Source organism: Paroedura picta, chromosome 9, assembly GCF_049243985.1.
Source record: "Paroedura picta isolate Pp20150507F chromosome 9, Ppicta_v3.0, whole genome shotgun sequence".
NCBI lineage: Eukaryota > Metazoa > Chordata > Lepidosauria > Squamata > Gekkonidae > Paroedura > Paroedura picta.
This window is the reverse complement of record NC_135377.1, coordinates 46,267,012-46,281,260: the sequence shown is the minus strand read 5'-3', so window position 1 is coordinate 46,281,260 and position 14,249 is coordinate 46,267,012.

Below are 14,249 nucleotides of genomic sequence, written 5' to 3'. Positions count from 1 at the left end.
ACAGACTGGGCCTTCTAGCTTCTATCCCTCAGAATGTCTGTTTCATGTCTGTAGGAGGAATGCAATTATAGTTAATTCTTACAGTGGAATGTTACAAATCGCTTTTGTGGGTGAGTTTGTTGTGTATGTGCATAAATGCATCCACAGCCATATACTGTGATCCTTTCCTTTGCATTGTAGTATGAATGTGATGATTCCACTCCTAGTAGCATCATTTTGAAAGGAACAGCAGGCTCTCCTGCCATCCCAGAAATTAGGGTTGTAAGCACTGCCTCAGCAAAAGCTGGAAGATTTTGAGGGCAGTGCCTGGGAAAGATCAGGTTTCCCTAATATCTTAGTGAGGTAAGGGGCTAAAGACCTGCTTTTTAATGAAAGGGGGGAATTCAAAGATCCTGCTTAACCTATCATTACAATATTATATCAACATGTTGATATTTTTTTAATTTATTTGTTGGACTTCTAGGCCACCCCTCTCCAAAAATGGTCTCAAGGCAGCTTACCACAATCTCACTGGTAAGAAACCCATACAATAAAATCTATTAAAATCCTAAAAATTAATCAATTTAAAATTGATTGGTTCATCATTTTATCAACCCCAACAAACCTAGTATCATGACAGATGGAATTCCATTTTTTGGTCTTTTGTCTCTCCTTTAAATTGGGCCACAATGGCACAGCCAATCTGACTGGCCTAGCCAATTAGATCTGGCAGATAGGTTAAGATATCTATTAATAATGAATTGCTGTTTTTAACTGTATTTATACTAATGGATGTATTTTATACTAGTGTATATAAATTGCTCCAAGACAACCAATTTGATAAAGGCAGTCCATAAATGTAAATAAATAAGATAAAGAAATAAATCACTTATTGTTGGTGTGAGGGAGGAGAGGGAGTGGTTTGACCATGACAATAGTCCAGTCATTGGAAAATTGGATGGAGATTGGTAAGAGAAAGACAACCAGAAGAATCAGATCTGGGTAAAATGGGCTCAAAAGAACTGGGGAGAAAACGGAAAAACCAAGAAAACTGAAGGAAAAACTAAAGGCACAAAATTACATGCAGTAGTATGGGCCAAAACCCCATGGGGGAAAATCATAAGGAAATTCCCAGTGTGTCATCACATAAGCAATGTTTCTGCCATTTTTCTCTTGTTTCTCAATTTCTTCAGGGCACATTATACACTAATCTGAACCAGTTTACTGGATAGAGTGGTATAGAAGAAGTCAAACAAACAAACAAACCTGGGACATATGTATTCCAACATATGTATTATTCATCAGTAGTATTTATGGTTACTATGAGGGAACCTCTCCTATGTCTCTCTATATTTCAGCAGCTGCTTAATATAATCTTTGCAGTTGTTCACAACATCCAATCAGTAAAGAAATTTCCTCTAATGAAAATGCCTCTCTCTTGTCTACTACCCTACCCTCACATTCTGAAATGGTATCTATGGCCTTTAATGCGCTGGTGTTTTCCTTCACTTTCATCATGCATTCACTTGGGGTTGTTTTTCCTTCTGTTTATTACCCCACCTTCACTGTGCATCTGTGATAGGCTTTCTTTTTCTTTCTGTATGGATTTTCCTCCCTTCTGCACTTACTTCACTTACCCTTTGCTATTTTTGTGGGGTTTTTAAAGACTGTGGTTGTTGCAGTTTTTCTTCTTGCTACTCTCTAAAGGAGAAAGTAATTCAAAAGCATAATGATTCCTCCTTTGCTCTTTTCCACTCAACAACAGCTACATTTTGCAGCATGATTAGTCTCTTCTTATTGATCAATTAGGGGGGAAACAATAGATTCTTCAATCTGAATTTAGTTGGGTAGCCATTTTAGCAGACCATCAAATCCTTTTCACTCTCCCCTTCATCAATATAAAAACTTACATTCTCTCTCTCTCTCTCCCTCCCTCCCTCCCTCCCTCCCTCCCACTTTCTGCAAAGTCAGGAAAAGTCTAGCATTATGAGTTCAATGCTAAGATCGCTAAGAAAAAGAAATGGACAAGGCAAGCTCTAAAAGTTTTAAATAAAAATTTAAGGAATCTATTTCCTACTTTGGGCAAATGGAAGAAGATCCAAATGTAAACTAATGACTATGCCGCACTCCCCACTAGCTCAGTGGTCTTGAGTTTCCTCCCAATGCTTGGGTTAAAACTTTTAGAGTTTTCCTTGTCAATTCCTTTTTTTCAGCAATCCACGAGTAGCATTGAACTCATAATTATAGACTTTTCCTAATGTTGCAAAGAGAGAGAGAAGCAGACTGAGTTTCTACATGATGAAGGGGGGAGAGTCACAAGACTTTAATAGTTTGCTAAAATGGCAACACAACAGTAAATTCTAATTGACAAATCTATTTTTTTCAAAAAGCATGCCCATTACAAAACTGACTAATAGAGACATTAATGCTAAACACTATGTGCCGGCCCTGAAAAAAAAATTGGTAACTCATCAAAATCAATTTTTCTCATTGGTATGCAGATTATGTATTCCACATTACAAGAAGAAAAATAAGAGAAAAAAGAAAGGTGCAGAGCACATACAGAACACTGCCAGAAGATGTGATAGCCACAGGAATCGATGGCTTTAAAGGGGGATTTGATAGTTTCATGGATCATAGGTCTATCAATCAGCCTCTGTATGCCAGTGCCAGGAGGCAACATAAGAGAAATATCTCAGCTTCTGTGGCCCCTGGTGATCTTCCAGAAGAACTAGTTGTCCAGTTTATGAGACAGGATGTTGGACTAGATGAACCATTATTCTGATCTAGTACGGTTCTCCTTATGTTCAAATGTCTTTACGAAAATAGAAACAGGGAAGCATATAAAAGTCTTGCCCTGTCTTGCTTTGTTGCTTCTTGACCCCAAAGTTTCTCCTTCTGAATTCATTTGATTTTTTTATTGGATTCCTCTTGCAAACATTACATATTCTTAAAAAAATGGCCAAAAACAACGGGAAGAGATAGAAGAGCTGTTCCAAGAAAAGTATATATTCAGCATGTATGCTTATTCATAAATTTGGGGCTCCTTTTCTCACAGGAGTCTTAGACTCTTTCTATGTTGTGTTTTTAGGATTATGCCATGTCTGTTGTATGATAAACCCTCAATTAGAGTAGAATGATCAGAGAACCAGTTATGTGCCTATTCATTATCAGCTACATTTTGCCTTTGAAGAAGACTCCAGAAGGATGTCTCTCAAGGCACAGGCTTGCACTGACTAACTTTCATTACACTAAAAAGGGGGGGAAAGTGCAATAGTGGCAGAAACACCCAGTGTATACTTGCCAGCCTTCTACCAGCTGAACAAAACACTTCTCCAAAAAACAAATGTTGCCATCAGATCTACACAAAAGTTGTCAACTCCAGCTAAGTAAGTTCTTGGCACTTTGGTGGCAGTGCCCAGGGAGGGTAGAATCAGGGCAGGGAGATAAGCATGGATGTGATGCCTTAAAGCAGCAGTCCCCAACCCCCAGGCCGGGGACCGGTACCGGTACGTGGATTGGTTTGTACCGGGCCGTGGCTCTTCCTTGTCCTCCTCCCCGGCTGCTGCCTTGGAGGCTGCCCTGCCACTCTGCTGCTGGCTCACCTTTGGTGCTCTCCAGCAGCCACCATGGCTGGGGCTCCCCCTCGGCATGGCACAGTGCAGCTGCTGCTGGCAGCGCCCCCCAGCGGACGGTGGGTAGTCAGGGATGCCAGCGGGAAAGCAAGTGGAGCAGGGGCTCAGGCGGCGGCAACGACCCTTGGCAAAAGACTACCACCCCGGTCCTCAGTAAAATTGTCAAGCGTTGACCAGTCCCCAGTGATAAAAAGGTTGGGGACCACTGCCTTAAAGTCTGTGCTCCAAAGATGCTGTTCCCTCCTCCCCCCACTGGGGGCACTGGTCTCTGTAGCTTTAAATCAGTTGTAATTCAGGCTCCCATAAATTATTTTGCATGTAAGGTAAATTTCATGCTGGTTTTCCCATTTTAATTAAAAGGTAACACAATTAATTTTAAAAGGTTAAGACTGAGCTGAACTATGGAAAATCAACAGACTTCCAACATCTCCACGAACTTGTCACATGTCTTCAGTCTTTCAGTGTTGACAAAATGCATCTCCACCATCCAAACATGGAACCACCAACAGCTGATCAACTACGAGGCCCATTCATAGTTGAAATGTTTCTGCTACCTTCTTTTGCACTAGCCTCTTCTGACCAGTATGTGGTTGTAGCAACAGTGGATACCCCAAAAGACAATAAAATGGGACAGTTTTATGGCCATGACAAATGAGTATATGCAGATTACCTTGGAGACATTTTCTTTTCTCCTTTAGCTTGGCACAGCTACTGGGGAGGATTCAAATGAAGCTATGTCTGATGAGGGAAGCATAAGCTTTTGAAAGCTTAGCTTGTACACTGAAACTCTTGTTGGTCTCTAAGGTACTAATGGACTCAAATCTAACTGCAGCTCCACAAGGCTACCTTCTGAAACTACCAACGTCCTTGAAATCAATCCAGTTTGCAAAAAACAAACCTGATTTTATGATAAGCTTTTGCTATCATGGCAATTCTGCAGAGGGATTTGAAAGAAGTACAAGAAGTGGCATCACCCCCAAGTGCCTGTGATTCCACTGTCTTGCTTTCTTCAAAGTGCCCCCCTCAAAACCTGCTTTTTCCACCAAGCTTGTGGCTCAGTCCTTTACTCCCAATTCCTTATTGAAACTGAGACTAAGTGTATGTATATGATATGAAGGAACATTCTTATCACATTTATTCTCATCTTCATTTTCATCGGTTGGTACTCCCTTATGACAAATTTTAGACTGCAAGCTTCTTAGGCGGAACTTGTCTCCCCATATTCTGTAAGATGACAGGCACATTGCAGGGACTATTCAACTGAACAAACTATGTGCTTGCCACATGGATGTGCATACAGAGCTATTTTCTCCTGCATACTCTCAAACTACAATGCTCACCCCCCCCCCCCCGGAGCAGGGTCACTAATCAGCTGCTGTAGTCTTATTCCAGTCATATCAGGCTAGCTGTTGAGAGCAGCCTGCTCCCCTAGAGCTTTGAGTTAGAAAGATAATTAAGGGATTGGGGGGTGGGGTAGAAATCAATTTTATAAACTGAACTAGTAATGTATCAGACAGATCTATGGCAGCCCTAATTTTCACTGTTGGCATGACAAACGGAATCTCTGACCGTATCTGAGCTAGCTGTTTCCCACGTTTCATGTATCACAGCAAATTTCAAGCATCTGTATTATACATCTGATTTGTGTGGTCTGCACTGTAAACATCTGGAAATCACTGTTGGTGAATGGATATCCTGAAACCTAGACACTGACTGTTGTTCACTTTTGCATGATACTGTATTTTATCAGAAAAATGGTACCAGATGGAGAATAAGACATCCTTACACATTAAGCACCCATCCACTTCACTGAGTTGTATTTTTCTTATGATTCTTTGCCCCTCCCTACAATAGTTATTAGAAATATGACCATCTACGAAACTGGGAGATGAACATTCCATGTATGTGCATCCCACAGGAAGCAGAGGAAAAAGCATGTGAGAAATGCAGCAAGAAACACAAATAGAAATAAGCAGAACAGAACAATATCTGGCAATACAAATGCCATTTAAAACATCAGTTCCCCAACATCTATGTTAAGAAAAGCCTTGATGAATAAGATCTTTGTTCCATCTAGTTGAGCAACGTTTGTTTAATATAGGCAGCTGGCCAAGAGCTGTTGTGTCCTTGCAATAGATTTCAGAGATTTACTGCTTCTGAAGATGGAGGTTCCCCCAGAACTAGTAGCTGTTGATTGACCTATTCTCCATGGATCTGTCTCATCCTCCTTTAAAGTCATCTATGTTTGTCATCACAACATCCACTGACAGTAAATTTCACTATTTAATCATTCATGAAGGAACTATTCCTTTTGGTCTATCCTGTATGTATTGCTCATCAGCTTCATTATTTGTCCCTAAGTTCCAGTATTATGAGAGAGAGAGAGAGAAAAGGTGATTTTGAAAATAGGGAGCAGGAACCACCTCAAAATGGCTGCCATAGGAACAATAACAAGATGCTGGGAGGTTCTAAGCCTCACTACCTCCTATGCTTGAGGCAGCTGTTTTAAATTTTAAAAAGATACTCCCTGCAGACAGAAAGGTGATCACTCATGGGTTTTTCTGAAGAATCTCCTTTTCCACTAGGGTAAAGAAAAGTCTGTAATGGCTGTTTGCTTTGGGAAAGAAGGAAGTAGATGCTAGAAAACACAACAGTCACCATGGTGACAAAGGGAACCACAATGGAGATAAGTAGCCTAAAAGAACACAGAGGTTAGAGAGGTGTTGACAAATTCAGCAGTAGACAGAAGGTCTTTTATTTCCCCCCTGACTTTGCACTTTGTCAGCACTTTTTGAAGTATGTTCAACTCCCATGGCCCCACAATTACCTTAAAATAACAAAGGCCAAAGAAAACAAGAAACACTTATTAAAGCAGTTACTATACCCAGAGAAGCAAAACATCAAAGGTCCCATTTCTTCATAAACAGCCATTGACATAAATTACAGAGGCACTGATCAAAATACTATATGATCAGTGTTAGCTTTAATGGTTTGCAAATCTTCTGAATGCTTTCTGGAAAGAACAAGGCATTTCAATCTTCTTTTTCCTAGATTTATTTACACCTGCTTGCTGACCTGGTAATCTTGTAAGACAGCGGTCCTCAACCCCCGGTCCAGGGACTGATACCAGTCCGTGGATCAGTCGTTACCGGGCTGTGGCTCCTCCTCATCCTCCTCCCCAGCTGCTGCCTCAGGGGCTGCCCTGCCACTCTGCTGCGTGCTCACCTTTGGTGCTCTCTAGCAGCCAGCATAGCTGGGGGCTCCCCCTTGGCATGGCACTGTGCAGCTGCTGCTGGCAGCACCCCCCCAGTGGGTGGCGGGAAGTCAGGAGCGCCGGCAGGAAAGCAAGTGGAGCAGGGGCTCAGGTGGCAGCGGTGACGTCCCTCGGCAAAAGACTACCCCCCCCCCGGGGCCTCAATAAAATTGCCAAGCATTGACTGGTCCCTGGTGATAAAAAGGTTGGGGACCACTGTAGGTACAATTAGCATTACCAAAAGTTAAAATAACTCTCTCATCGTCTTGACTTTTTGCATACCAGTTAGGAGAACCCCATCATGGCTATTTTATCAACCATATCCACAATGAACAAAAATAACTATTACAAAAAAACCCTTATCTCGTATTTTAGAGAGATGATCTCTCAACAACTTTCCTTTAAACAGCAGAGCATCACTTACTATGGAATATTTTACATTTTGCATTCTTTTTACTTTTTGTTTGGTTTTCATTTTTTAAAGACTTATTCATGGGTAGAACATATAGTAGAGGTTTTTTAGCCAGTTACTTGCACAGATATCTTGCCAAGATCTCAAAAACTTCCTAAATGAGTACTATCTGAATCAATCTCCCCTATATACACAAGCTACTGTGACATTTTGAGTGAGGTTTCACCAACTTTTCCTTCACAAGGATGTCCCCCTAGTTTCTGCTAGCCCAAACTATTTAGCATAAGAAGCACGGACTTAAAACAAATCTGCTGGAGCAAACCAGTGAATCAGCTGAGTTCTAAAAAACTGAGTACCATTATTGTAGCATAAAGGCACATTTCTAATTGGCATATTATTTGCATCTTCTGGTTTATTACTTCGGCTTCTGGCAGCAATTGCCATCTGGTCACATCTTCAGTAAACAAATGTAAGTTAAAACCATCACCAGCCACTAAGACAAAAAGTGATTGTCCATATCTGCCTTTTAAATGCATTGACAGGAATGACACAGAAAAGCAAACATTTCAGTCAGCTAAGGACAGATGCAGTTTCCTGATATGGATACAGAACTCAAAGAAAGTTGTACCTGGAGAACAAGCCATGTGTCATGTTTTTAAAATATGTATAAGTCCTAATGTATTCATTATGAATATAGTAGCCCATGGTTGGGTCCTATGTGAGAACTTGTAAATCAGAAACAAGTTTAATTGTTCTTCCAATGCTGTAATTATTTTCTTTGTGAGCCATGTACCTCCAGTTATGGCAATTTGTCAGAGCTGCTGACAGTCCTGGACAAAGATTCTATCTGCCCCCCATATGGCTCCAATCCAAGTAACATAACAAGACTAATAATTTAGCTTAGTGTTACCACAAATCTATTATAATAAAAGTATCTGTGCATCCGTCTGTCTGTCCATCCATCCAAGGCAGGCATAAGTCATTAGAAATAAAGCTAGGAATTTCCGAAGGCTCAAACTGCACATTGTCTTGCATCTTCATCCTGTTGTTAAGGTATTTATATTGATGTGTAGCCCAGTTATATGTACTCAACAGGGCTTATTTCCCAGTACACATGCATGGGGTTGCAGTCAAAGAGTTAAAACTAACAAGATGATAAGAGATCCATGCTAGAACTTCCCAGTGTTTTTCTGAACTGAATAACAAATTAATGGAAGCCTAGTTCCCAGCAGGGCTATACTGGGAAGAAGGATTTTAACCCTTTCACCTCTGCATAGTTCTGCAAACTGGAAAAGCTCCCCCCCCCCATTTTACATTGGGCAAATAATGAGTATCCCCCTTTTAACGTGAATGGTAGATTAATAACAGTATAGGTTGACTGTCTTCAATTTATGGAATCATGTGGGGATGAAAGAATCTTCATTGCCCCTCCCTGTGAGACCTCATATTAACTGGCTGTTATTCATCACTAAGGCTGGCAGAAATCTGTCACCCCCATCACACCTATGTAGTTTTACTCCAAGTCATCTTATACAAAGAATTCTTCCTTGACAAATTTGTGAGTCAGTTTATTAAATGTACAATAAAGTCCTTTTGTTTGTTTGCTTTCTTGCTTGTTCTCTTGTTTATAGTTTGCCTTTCTCACCCAGAATCCAAAGTGGATTACACTGGATAAATCATTACAATCAATGGGGTGGAACATCCAGTAGGCAATGTCATAGGTTTAGGATTGCAGAAATCAGAAACCTGAAACAAAACATCAGTATTAGTATGACATATTAAGCAATGCAGCAATTACACAATAGAAAAAATACATACAACAACAGAAAGTACTATACACAGTGGTATAGTCTGCAATATATTTACCTTCTTTAAAGCATCTTTCTGAACTAGTCTGTTATTAGTATAGCTCTGTTACTTGGGTATGAAAACCTTTTTTTGAATAATTCAGCTTTGCATAGTTTGAAGAATGCCAGGAAGGAATGCCAGTATCCAGGTAGGACCTGGGTATCCCCTGGAATTACATCTCACCTCCAAACTACAGAGATCAGTTTCCCTGGTGAAAATGGATGCTTTGGAGGATGGACTCTGTGGCACTGTCCCCTACTGAGGTCCCTGCCCTCCCCATTTACAGATTTCTAGGAGTTTCCCATCCTGTCTCTGGGAATCCTACCCCCATTCCCTAGTAGCCAGGGAGATCATGCAATCCTGATGCCAGGAGAGTGGGAACTTTCCTGACCTGATCACGCAGGTCACTCCATAAGGTAGGAGCTGGATCAGAGAATTCACATGTTCAGAGAGTTGTTGATTTTACCCATGTGCCAGTGTGGCACCTGCAGAAGGCCCTTCTGAAATTAGCAAAACTGCCATAATGGAGCATTAGAGGGAGAGGTGGTCCCACATAACTGAGTGAGCCATGGCCATGAAGGGCTTGGGCTGTGATAGCCCATACTTTTAATTGAAATCGTTAATTGATAGGCAGCCAATGGAATGACTTAGAATAGGAGTAACATGCATGCTCTGCCTGCTGACTCTGATAATAGCTCAGCTGCAGCATTTTGTACCAACTGGGATCTCCAAATTGACTTGAAAGGAAGAGCTATGTAAAGTGCATTACAATAATCTAGTCCTGATATCACTGTGGTGTGGATCCAGGTGGCTAGATCAGCTAGCTCAAGGCAGGGGGCAATCTTCCAGCTCAACAAGAAGTATTTTTTGCAGCTGCATTAACTTTTTTCTCTATCTCTTAACCAAGTCAGCAAGGGTCTGTTGAACACTATCAAAGGTAGGAAGCAAATATCAAGATCTCCACCTTCCCAACAGACATCTGTCAGGATTTAGTTTCAGTTTGTTCAGGTTCAATTTATTTATTCCCCATACGAAGCCTAGCCATTTAACCACAATTTGGAAGAGGCTTGAGGCAGTCAGGGGAGCTATAAAATCCTTGATTAGCCCTGGGAAGGTATACTTGTTGAAGTCCCCAAGGACAATCAGTTTAGGTGTTTCCAGCACCAAGATCTTCTCCACCATTTCAGATAGGGACCCGGCCAGGGAGGGAGGTGAACAATAAATAAGCAATATGCCTATATCTTTAGCCCCTACAGGGGCTCACCCTTGACTCTGACCCAGAAATTGCAACTGTTCAAGAATGCAACAGCATGAGTCCTCACAAGAACACCTTGGAGGGCCCATATTCGGCCAGCCTTAAGGAAGCTACACTGACTCCAGAATTCCAGAGCTGTTTTAAGGCTACTCAGAGTCTGGGCCCAGCTACCTGATGGACAGATTCACTGACTATAGCCCCTGAAGGGCAATGTGCTTTGCCTGGCTCAAGAGAGATCAAGTTTGATCTTAATCAGGGCCAGGGCATTTTCAGTCCTGACCCCTACCTGTTGGAATAAGCTCCTGGAAGAACTGAGGGCCCTGCTGGAGCTGGATCAGTTCCACAAGACCTACAAAATGGAGCTCTTCCACCAGGCATTTGGTTTGGGGCCAAGAACATCAAGATTACCACTGGGCACTTTCTACATGTTTATTTCCCCCCCTCCCCGAAACCATGAAACCACAAATTTATGAAATCACAGATATATAGAAATCATGCTATGGTAACAGAACTGAAAGTGTTATATTGGTTAATAGGCTTAATTGCTTTAATAGATTTTAATTATTATTACTGTATTTTTATGAACCCACTTGTAATGTACATGATGGAATGTTGGAAACCACCCCGGGATGGGGGTGGTAAATATATCACATCATGAATAACATAAATACAAATAAACAATACAGTCTAGCCCCATGGTAGTTTGCATTCTGTATCTGTGGAAGCTGAATGACTCACAGAGGATAATAGCCACCCTATTTCCCAGCCACCTATGCAGGATTGGTGGAGGATCATATAACAAGGTAGAATTAGTTGGGTCACATATACCACATCATTGCACATATGTTGGATAATGTTGTTTCAATGCACTTTAGAAGCAGATCCAGCTGCAAAAGTACATTGAAAGTGCATTATCCAATGTGTGCTGAATGAAGTTATGCAAGCCAAGTCAATTTTCTTTTCCTATAACTTCAACAATCTGGTATTGCATAATGGCAGGATATAAGCGGAAGAAATAGGGCACCCTGTATTGCTGACTCCTGGGATGCTTTGGGGATTGGATAGGCAGGGAGCATTTTTGCCAAATTGTTTGAAAAATCCCACCCTTATATCTACAATTTCCCATCTGCACGGAAACAGTATCTTTAATGATTATCCAGCTTCAGGTAAAGATTGCTCCCCAGCACCCTAATAACCCCACTCCCACCACCAGCCCCACCCTGCACAATCAGCATGCTACCATCCACAAAAATTGTTCAGGTCTACAGCCCTGAGATATAGATCTTAGTGCTGACCAACAGGTGTTGTTCTACATTAGTGCTGCTCCTGGATCATAGGTAAGCAAAATTTTGTCACTCTGCTTCTACCATAGTGATGGAATGTCTTCCATTTATTATGTGAAATAGTTGGGCCCTGGCTGTGTGTCCGACAAACAGCCAAGAGCCATTATGCTCATGCCAAGAGGTTTGTACCTTTGGCCAGATGCTGCCACTTTGAAACTTGAACAAATTATGTTGCTTCTTACATTTATCAATGCATAAAGATACAGGAAGCAAACTTGGAACAAAAGCCACTGAGGACATCCCTCCTGCCTTACTTCATGCTAAACCTAATTTTAATGCCATTCAAACCTTCCTGTTTTTCTTTAAACACATTTTTCAACAGTTTGAGTTACTGGATTTCAGTTCCTAAGGACCTTGTCTAGGCAACTGCAAACATTATTAACAAACATTTCATCAGAGGATTTTAAAGATCTTGGCAAATCTCTGTCTGACAATTCTTAGTAATGCAATTATTCCTAACTAGCATTACTTTTACTTTTCATAGCAGTCCAATTATGACACATTTTAAGTTAAAAAATGAAAGTCCTCTTTCCCTAATTCCCACAATATCCTTGTCCTGCCAAGGTTTTTTAAAAATTCTGTTCCTCTCGTTTCCCTGAGCAATATATCTTGAAAGCAATATTTTTTGTGCATTGCACATTTAATGTCTAGTAAAAACTATAAATATTACCACACAATTCTTGGCAGTGTTTTATAAATATCTGCTCTTCGATGTATTTTCTCCAGATCCTATATTATCTTTCCCTGGAGAAGTCACGTCTTTTAAAGAGCAACCTGTGCACATCCATCAGAAACAACCAACATAATTCAACAGATTCTTGTCCTTATATCAGTGCCTAAATACAGATTATAGAGTTCCCAATATTTTCAAAAGTTACAGACCTTTTGAATGTTCCTGCTGGTTATCTGTTAATATCATAATAGCATAAAAGGTATTCTGCTTAAGGAGAGATCAAATCATCAGGTTAAGAAAAAGAAGACCTTAATAACACCACTAGAGTCTACGGACATACTGCCAATACCCATCAGTCATGCAGAATGTCATAATCTGCATATGCAGAATGTTATGCAGAATGTCATCATGCAGAATGTCACAGTAGGAACCAATCCCCAGAGGATGATGACATGCCTATATATTGCCACCATGCTCAGCTAAATTTGTGCACACAACCTGAATACAGACAAACTATGCAGAAACTTCAATCGTATGAATACAGACTTGTCTAGTACTAGGCCTGTAGAATGGACAAGGTTTAGATTCCCTTAGGTTACACAAGACCACACTCCACAGAACCTCTGACAAGAGGACGGCTAAGAAACCAAAGCATTTTTTACCCAGCCCAGAATTAGTGAAGCCTACTTGGATTCCCAACTATCTCCCCAGTAATGTGTGGGGAAATGAAAACAAATCCGATCTGTCAAAACCTCAGGGAGAAAGAGAGCTGTGGAACAGTCCAGATTGTTGTTGAAAGTAATTGAATTCTTATTAAGTATACAGTGAGCATATATTGAGTATAACATTTGCCTGGAACTACATCTACTGCCCTTATGCTCTTCTTCCTCTTAGAACCCATCTATATATTCTGGGTATAGTATGACCATCGGTTCTGTACAATACTGTAAAGGGTATTCGTACAGATCCTCTGCACATTTCCATGGGATATTCCTCCATTGATAAAGGTTGCAGTACTATGCACCACTTTTATTGAAGAACAGGTGGCTGCTTGAGCCTGCACAGGTGTAGTCCTAAACAGACTTGTGTCTATCAAAATCCATGTAACTTATTTCTCAATAAATAAGCTTAAAATCCAGTTCCATGTAAGGTTTCAGGGCAAAATTACCAATGGATAGGTTTCATATAGTGGCATATGTTGGGTAAAAGGCAGCTTTGACTCTCAAATGCTTACATCCTCAAATTCTTGTTGATCATTAAGGTGCTACTGGACCATTACTGATGGATGACTATCCCAGGGAAATTCCCAACAGCCTGTGAAAGTATCTAGGTAAACACTCTGACAACATGTTAGTGCAAATCCATCCTTCAAATTACTGTGGACGTGTATAGTTTCAAGACAATAATGTAAAATAAATGTTTATGTTACACTAATATAGAACTTCAGAGCTCAAGCCAAAATGATTGTTTGATGCTAGCTTTCACTGGTACAAACAAAAGACATCATTTACTTGCTTTGTAAGATATTTTTTGTACTGTGGACTATTTTGATTTATTTTATGAATAAGTAACATTAAACAATAAGAGTATTAAAGCTATCTGGAGTGAATAGACCAGGTAATAATCAGAAGGTTCTGTAACAGACACACTGAAGGGACAAAGAATCACAATGTTTAAAAAAAATGATGCAGTCAGTAGCCACACAGCTGACTGTGAGGACAGAAGCATCCCCTCCTTCAGTTTCTATCAAGCATCCATCCTGGATAATATTGTGGAGCCATTAAAGCCATTAACCCTCTAGGGCAGCAGTGTGGAACGTATTTGTTGTGAGGGCCAGATCTGACCTTAATG